Source organism: Enhydra lutris, unplaced genomic scaffold, assembly GCF_002288905.1.
Source record: "Enhydra lutris kenyoni isolate GAN:26980312 unplaced genomic scaffold, ASM228890v2 scaffoldscaffold28, whole genome shotgun sequence".
Lineage (NCBI taxonomy): Eukaryota > Metazoa > Chordata > Mammalia > Carnivora > Mustelidae > Enhydra > Enhydra lutris.
In genome coordinates this window covers 24,174,927-24,184,034 of record NW_019154112.1, presented here as the reverse complement: position 1 = coordinate 24,184,034, position 9,108 = coordinate 24,174,927, and positions in this window count along the sequence as shown.

The following is a 9,108-nucleotide window of genomic DNA, read 5'->3' as shown; positions in this document are numbered from 1 at the left end:
AGCAAGGCGGGCGGGGTTGACCGCCAGAAGGCGCTCGGATGGGCGAGGCTCCGGGAAGTTTCACCAATAGGGACCGCAATGTTTAGCATGCCCCACCCATCTGCAAGGCATTCTGGATACTATGAAAACAGCCCAAATTCAAGCAGGTTTCAAAACAAATTTTAGCTTTGCGAGACATAAAATGGCCTTAAACTGTTGGTTAGATTACAACTTTAGTTAGAAAAGACCTGTTAGAGATCCGGTATGGTTAAGGAAACTCGACCTATGCTAAAAGTAAAATTGGTATTAGAGTTTATATAACTCGTGCGCAGCCGTGTTCTTTCGGATGTGAGGGCGATCTGGCTGCGACATCTGTCACCCCATTGATCGCCAGGGTTGATTCGGCTGATCTGGCTGGCTAGGCGGGTGTCCCCTTCCTCCCTCACCGCTCCATGTGCGTCCCTCCCGAAGCTGCGCGCTCGGTCGAAGAGGACGACCTTCCCCGATAGAGGAGAGGACCGTTCTTCGGTCAAGGGTATACGAGTAGCTGCGCTCCCCTGCTAGAACCTCCAAACAAGCTCTCAAGGTCCATTTGTAGGAGAACGTAGGGTAGTCAAGCTTCCAAGACTCCAGACACATCCAAATGAGGCGCTGCACGTGGCAGTCTGCCTTTCTTTTGAGAATAAAGTCTTGAAATCTGCCTTTCTTTTGAGAATAAAGTCTTGAAAATAATTTTAAAACTCCTAGCAAATAGCGAGTACAATTCATAGCAGTTATAGAATATGTATTAACAGAACTTATATCTCATTTTTTGTATAGATCATATACATATTGCTCCCCCCCCCCTTTTTTGACTCCATGATTCACCTTGAGCTTTCCCTTCATTTCACACTTTAAAAACAGACACTCGAAGTGATGGGCTAAACAGACCATCTTCCTGGAGGAAGGGGAACATTGGGGTGGAGGTGTCAATGGGCCTAAAAAATACTTTGGCTGGTAAATAATTTAAAACTTTAAAAAATAGAGTAAAGCCATCAAGGCTATATTATAGAGAATGCAGAATTCACGCAGCTCTCAAAGTTTAAAATATATGCCTTCAAAATGCATTATTGAATTATTAAATTATTCATTTAAATTTAATTTTAAATAATTTAAAAATAAAATAAAAATAAATTTAAAATAATTATTTAAAACTCTTTCTTGCTTTTAGAGGCAGCTTCTGCTATTTTTCAGACTATAGATTTTGTTGATTATTGTTTCCTTCATGAAGGGCTCTTGAGAGTACCTGCCTTGAGAAACCTGGGGTGCTGAACAATTGCTGCAAATAACAGAGATTTTAATTTCAGTAGTTTTCTGTGGCAGGAGTGTGGAGAATGAATGAATGAATTGGCATAGTGGAAAGGAGAGAGAGACATACCTACTAAATAGCCATGTGTTTTAAAGTAGCACCATGAATTTGAAGATGATGGTTAAGGAAAGGTGAAATATTAAGGAGGTGGAAGATAACAGATTTAGTAATCATATCACAGAGAGTAGGGGAAAGGAAGAGAAAAAAAATCTCCCCCCAAACACATACATACATTTCCTTTTTGACCCTTCTTGTCTATTTTCCATAACATTTGTTGTTATCTAACATATCAGGTATTTTATTTATAAAATCTCTCTTTTCTCTTGCTGCTCTTAACATTCTTTCTTTGACTTTTTACAATTTAATTATAATAAAATGTAATATAATTTAATTATTAATATAATAATGTGTCATAGTGAAGCCCTACTTGGGTTCAACCTATTCGGAGTTTTTTGGGCCTCATGGATCTGGATGTCCATTTCCCTCCCCTCCCCAGGTTTGGGAAGTTTCCAGCCATTGTTGCTTTAATATACTTCCTGTCCCTTTCTCTTCCTCTTCTCTTTCTGGAATTCTTATGATATGAATATTGCTTCATATTGTGTCCCATAATTCATTGTGTTCCATAATTCCCATGGGCTTTATTCACTCTTTTTCATTCTTTTTGCTTTTTGCTCCTTGATGGGGTAATTTCCAGTGTCTCATTCAGGTAGCTCATTCTTTGGCATGGTTGAGTCTCCTTTTGAAATTATTGAATTCTTCAGTTCAATTATTGTATTTTTCAGCTCCTAGAATTTCTAGGGTTTGGTGGGGTTTTGGGTGGGTTTGTTTTGTTTTTATGGTTGCTATTGCCTTGTTAAACTTCTCAATTTTTCATGCATTGTGCTCCTAATTTCATTTATTTTTCTGTGTTTTCTTGTAGTTCACTAAACTTTGTTTCTTCTTCTTCTTCTTTTTTTTTTTTAGATTTTATTTATTTGTCAGAGAGAGCGAGGACACCAGGGGGAGCAGTAGGCAGAGGGAGAAGCAGAATCCCTGCTTAGCAAGGAGCCCAATCTGGGACCCCATCCCAGGACCCTGGGGTCATGACCTGAGCTGAAGACAGACGCTTAGCTGACTGAGCCACCCAGGCGACCTTCACTAAAGTTTCTTAAGAGGATTATTCTGAATTCTTCATCTGACTGTTCATAGATTTCCATTTCTTTAGGGTAAGTTCTTGAAACTTTAATTAGTTTCCTTTGGTGGTGTCATATTTACTTGATTTTTTGTGATCCGTGATTCCTTACTTAGTATCTGTGTATTTGAGTAATGGGGCTCCTCTCTCACACTTTACCGATTTTTACTTTGGGAGAGATAGATAGTTCTTCACCAGTCAGCCCAGTTGGGGTTTTTGGGTATGTCCGCTGATAATGTCTTTGAATAGAAGAGGCCTACTATTATGGTCTATTTTTGGGTGAGGCAGCTGTTCACGCTCTGAGGATGGGGATGGGAGAGTGTGTCACTGGATGAGAACAGCTGGACAGGACAGCTGGCTCTTGGTTCCCTGCCCAAGTGAGGCTGTAGGATGGGCTCTACAGGCTTGCTAGATGGGCATGACTGAGAACTATTTCAGTGATAGATGAGGCTATGAATTAATTTCCTTGCCTTAGGGTAGCAGGACAGAACCCAAGTCTTATATAGCTTGTGGTTTGGGGGCCCAAATCAGGCTAGAGTGTGCACTGCATTTTGTGGTGAGGTGACGCCATTGTTTTTCTCTGCAGATGGGAAAGCCATGGGCTGTGCTGTGTTCCATTGTCACTGTATGTGGCCCTGTGGAATGGGCTACAGAGTTTCCTGCCTGCTCTGCTTAGATTCCCTGGCTGCACACACTGAAGTCTTTCTCCAGTGAGGACCATGGATACAGCAGGAGAAGCAGCTCTAAAGCTGGTACAGCTCTTCATTGATTTTCTTAATTCAAGTCCACCCACACCCCAAACAGGGCCACTGGCTTTGCTCCTCAAACTGTGGGCTCTGCCTGTGTCTAGGCTTGAGTACTGCTGGGTGTTTTGCCAGCCCCTCTGATCAGACGGGGCCAGAAGACACCCTTTACAGGAAGCATGGCCCGGTCTCAGCATCCTTGCCTGCTGGGAAGGGGGCTGGGTTGCACCAGGCTACTTTCAGTTTCCCCAACAAGCCCTCAGGTTGGGCGGAGCCAGGAGCTACCCTCAGCCTTGGTTGTGGATCAGACCCCTGCCTGGGCACACCATGGGAACACCTCCCCATACTGGCTTTGCCCTGCAGGTGATCAGCTCTGCTCAGCTTCGTAGCTTGAGTGCTGCTGGGCCACACAGCTTCCAGGAGTTGTTGCCAGCCCTTCCGGTCAGATGGGGCTGGGAGACACTCCCCAGCAGATAGTGCTGTGACTCAGCTCCTTCCCTGAGCATGGGCAAACGGAGCTCTAGGCCCAGCAAAACTCCATGTCTGAGGATCTGAAACAGACGGATTTGCACCCCATCACGTTCCCTGGTCAGAGTGCACTCCTGACTTGGTTCTGCAGATGAGCAAAACTGCTGGTCGGGATTACCCCTTGGGCACTGCAAGCATGAATTCGGTCTGCTGAGAGGTGTGTGCCGGTTGCTGCAAGTCTCTCCCTGCTTCTCCGTCACAGATTCCCGACAGCTGCAGATTCCCCTGGTGTGCGATCTGGGAGGAGCTCCTCCAGAGTGGCCCACAATGCTCAGGGGAGTCCAGTTGTCCCCCTGGGGTTCTCTCTTCCTACTGGAGGAATGAGAGGCTCAGGGGAGACCTCTCTGTGTGGCGCTAGGCTGTCTTGGGGGAGGGGCAGTGCAGTCAGCACGTAGTCACTTCCTACGCTTCTAATGCAGAAGCTCTTGGTCTCCTTGGGGCAGGGCGCGCTTTGGCCTCAACTGCATTATCTGGGATTCTCAGTGGGGTCTTGATCTTGAATAGTCGCTGGGTGTTCCTATGAGAGGTCATGAAGTCAGGAGCAACCTATGCTGCCATCTTGGTGATGTCACCCCCCAACAGCAGGGTTTTATTTCTGTGGATTTGTTTTTGGCTGAACACGCTGAGGTTTTGTTTATCTAGATTTTAAGTAATCTCTACACCCAGCTTGGGGCTCCGACCTACAACCCTGAGATCAAGAGTTGCATGCTGTACTGACTTGAACTAGGTGAAGCTTTATTTTATTTTATTTAGATTTTATTTTATTTTATTTTGATTTTATTTTTAAAGTAATCTCTACACCCAGCCTGGGGTTCCAATTTATAACCTCAAGGTCAAGAGTCAAATGCTCTACTGACTTGAGCCAGCTGGAGCCCTGAGGCTTTATTTTAGAAAAGGCACTTGAATGGGCTTTTAGTTGGAGGCAAGGGCAAGAGGGGTACCCAGGGCACGGACTACACCCCAAGGGTCAGCTGAGGACTGGGGATGGGCCTTAGGTGGGTTTCCTGTTCCCAATGCTCCCTGCACGGCTTCTTCCCCCAAAGGCTCTATGGCAGGCACCTGATGGGGGAGACTGGGAGGCACCATAGCGGCTGCTTCTCTTGGACAGGACATCAGACAACTTGGACACCAGCCTCTCATGACGGGTCTTGATCTTCTTCACCAAGCATGGCCTTGAAGGAACTGATGCTGCGGAAGCAGCTGGAGCCCCCACCAGAGACGAAGCTGGACTAGAAAGGGCGTAGGCGGTAGCCAAGGCCAGGGCCCTGGAGTATCTCTTTAATGCACTCCACCTCCCTCCCCCGGCCCCCCCCCACGCTGCTATGGTGGCCTCCAGGGAAGGCCTCTGGCCTTGGAGGCCCTCCATCTCATCCTGGAGTTGACTGAGGCTGAAGTTCATCTCGGAACTCTCTGTTTTCCAGCTTTTGGGGAGCATCCGCGTGATTCCCAGCCAGGGTCTGCAGCTCCCTGCACTGGATCAACTCCAAACAAGCTCTCAAGGTCCATTTGTAGGAGAACGTAGGGTAGTCAAGCTTCCAAGACTCCAGACACATCCAAATGAGGCGCTGCACGTGGCAGTCTGCCTTTCTTTTGAGAATAAAGTCTTGAAATCTGCCTTTCTTTTGAGAATAAAGTCTTGAAAATAATTTTAAAACTCCTAGCAAATAGCGAGTACAATTCATAGCAGTTATAGAATATGTATTAACAGAACTTATATCTCATTTTTTGTATAGATCATATACATATTGCTCCCCCCCCCTTTTTTGACTCCATGATTCACCTTGAGCTTTCCCTTCATTTCACACTTTAAAAACAGACACTCGAAGTGATGGGCTAAACAGACCATCTTCCTGGAGGAAGGGGAACATTGGGGTGGAGGTGTCAATGGGCCTAAAAAATACTTTGGCTGGTAAATAATTTAAAACTTTAAAAAATAGAGTAAAGCCATCAAGGCTATATTATAGAGAATGCAGAATTCACGCAGCTCTCAAAGTTTAAAATATATGCCTTCAAAATGCATTATTGAATTATTAAATTATTCATTTAAATTTAATTTTAAATAATTTAAAAATAAAATAAAAATAAATTTAAAATAATTATTTAAAACTCTTTCTTGCTTTTAGAGGCAGCTTCTGCTATTTTTCAGACTATAGATTTTGTTGATTATTGTTTCCTTCATGAAGGGCTCTTGAGAGTACCTGCCTTGAGAAACCTGGGGTGCTGAACAATTGCTGCAAATAACAGAGATTTTAATTTCAGTAGTTTTCTGTGGCAGGAGTGTGGAGAATGAATGAATGAATTGGCATAGTGGAAAGGAGAGAGAGACATACCTACTAAATAGCCATGTGTTTTAAAGTAGCACCATGAATTTGAAGATGATGGTTAAGGAAAGGTGAAATATTAAGGAGGTGGAAGATAACAGATTTAGTAATCATATCACAGAGAGTAGGGGAAAGGAAGAGAAAAAAAATCTCCCCCCAAACACATACATACATTTCCTTTTTGACCCTTCTTGTCTATTTTCCATAACATTTGTTGTTATCTAACATATCAGGTATTTTATTTATAAAATCTCTCTTTTCTCTTGCTGCTCTTAACATTCTTTCTTTGACTTTTTACAATTTAATTATAATAAAATGTAATATAATTTAATTATTAATATAATAATGTGTCATAGTGAAGCCCTACTTGGGTTCAACCTATTCGGAGTTTTTTGGGCCTCATGGATCTGGATGTCCATTTCCCTCCCCTCCCCAGGTTTGGGAAGTTTCCAGCCATTGTTGCTTTAATATACTTCCTGTCCCTTTCTCTTCCTCTTCTCTTTCTGGAATTCTTATGATATGAATATTGCTTCATATTGTGTCCCATAATTCATTGTGTTCCATAATTCCCATGGGCTTTATTCACTCTTTTTCATTCTTTTTGCTTTTTGCTCCTTGATGGGGTAATTTCCAGTGTCTCATTCAGGTAGCTCATTCTTTGGCATGGTTGAGTCTCCTTTTGAAATTATTGAATTCTTCAGTTCAATTATTGTATTTTTCAGCTCCTAGAATTTCTAGGGTTTGGTGGGGTTTTGGGTGGGTTTGTTTTGTTTTTATGGTTGCTATTGCCTTGTTAAACTTCTCAATTTTTCATGCATTGTGCTCCTAATTTCATTTATTTTTCTGTGTTTTCTTGTAGTTCACTAAACTTTGTTTCTTCTTCTTCTTCTTTTTTTTTTTTAGATTTTATTTATTTGTCAGAGAGAGCGAGGACACCAGGGGGAGCAGTAGGCAGAGGGAGAAGCAGAATCCCTGCTTAGCAAGGAGCCCAATCTGGGACCCCATCCCAGGACCCTGGGGTCATGACCTGAGCTGAAGACAGACGCTTAGCTGACTGAGCCACCCAGGCGACCTTCACTAAAGTTTCTTAAGAGGATTATTCTGAATTCTTCATCTGACTGTTCATAGATTTCCATTTCTTTAGGGTAAGTTCTTGAAACTTTAATTAGTTTCCTTTGGTGGTGTCATATTTACTTGATTTTTTGTGATCCGTGATTCCTTACTTAGTATCTGTGTATTTGAGTAATGGGGCTCCTCTCTCACACTTTACCGATTTTTACTTTGGGAGAGATAGATAGTTCTTCACCAGTCAGCCCAGTTGGGGTTTTTGGGTATGTCCGCTGATAATGTCTTTGAATAGAAGAGGCCTACTATTATGGTCTATTTTTGGGTGAGGCAGCTGTTCACGCTCTGAGGATGGGGATGGGAGAGTGTGTCACTGGATGAGAACAGCTGGACAGGACAGCTGGCTCTTGGTTCCCTGCCCAAGTGAGGCTGTAGGATGGGCTCTACAGGCTTGCTAGATGGGCATGACTGAGAACTATTTCAGTGATAGATGAGGCTATGAATTAATTTCCTTGCCTTAGGGTAGCAGGACAGAACCCAAGTCTTATATAGCTTGTGGTTTGGGGGCCCAAATCAGGGTAGAGTGTGCACTGCATTTTGTGGTGAGGTGACGCCATTGTTTTTCTCTGCAGATGGGAAAGCCATGGGCTGTGCTGTGTTCCATTGTCACTGTATGTGGCCCTGTGGAATGGGCTACAGAGTTTCCTGCCTGCTCTGCTTAGATTCCCTGGCTGCACACACTGAAGTCTTTCTCCAGTGAGGACCATGGATACAGCAGGAGAAGCAGCTCTAAAGCTGGTACAGCTCTTCATTGATTTTCTTAATTCAAGTCCACCCACACCCCAAACAGGGCCACTGGCTTTGCTCCTCAAACTGTGGGCTCTGCCTGTGTCTAGGCTTGAGTACTGCTGGGTGTTTTGCCAGCCCCTCTGATCAGACGGGGCCAGAAGACACCCTTTACAGGAAGCATGGCCCGGTCTCAGCATCCTTGCCTGCTGGGAAGGGGGCTGGGTTGCACCAGGCTACTTTCAGTTTCCCCAACAAGCCCTCAGGTTGGGCGGAGCCAGGAGCTACCCTCAGCCTTGGTTGTGGATCAGACCCCTGCCTGGGCACACCATGGGAACACCTCCCCATACTGGCTTTGCCCTGCAGGTGATCAGCTCTGCTCAGCTTCGTAGCTTGAGTGCTGCTGGGCCACACAGCTTCCAGGAGTTGTTGCCAGCCCTTCCGGTCAGATGGGGCTGGGAGACACTCCCCAGCAGATAGTGCTGTGACTCAGCTCCTTCCCTGAGCATGGGCAAACGGAGCTCTAGGCCCAGCAAAACTCCATGTCTGAGGATCTGAAACAGACGGATTTGCACCCCATCACGTTCCCTGGTCAGAGTGCACTCCTGACTTGGTTCTGCAGATGAGCAAAACTGCTGGTCGGGATTACCCCTTGGGCACTGCAAGCATGAATTCGGTCTGCTGAGAGGTGTGTGCCGGTTGCTGCAAGTCTCTCCCTGCTTCTCCGTCACAGATTCCCGACAGCTGCAGATTCCCCTGGTGTGCGATCTGGGAGGAGCTCCTCCAGAGTGGCCCACAATGCTCAGGGGAGTCCAGTTGTCCCCCTGGGGTTCTCTCTTCCTACTGGAGGAATGAGAGGCTCAGGGGAGACCTCTCTGTGTGGCGCTAGGCTGTCTTGGGGGAGGGGCAGTGCAGTCAGCACGTAGTCACTTCCTACGCTTCTAATGCAGAAGCTCTTGGTCTCCTTGGGGCAGGGCGCGCTTTGGCCTCAACTGCATTATCTGGGATTCTCAGTGGGGTCTTGATCTTGAATAGTCGCTGGGTGTTCCTATGAGAGGTCATGAAGTCAGGAGCAACCTATGCTGCCATCTTGGTGATGTCACCCCCCAACAGCAGGGTTTTATTTCTGTGGATTTGTTTTTGGCTGAACACGCTGAGGTTTTGTTT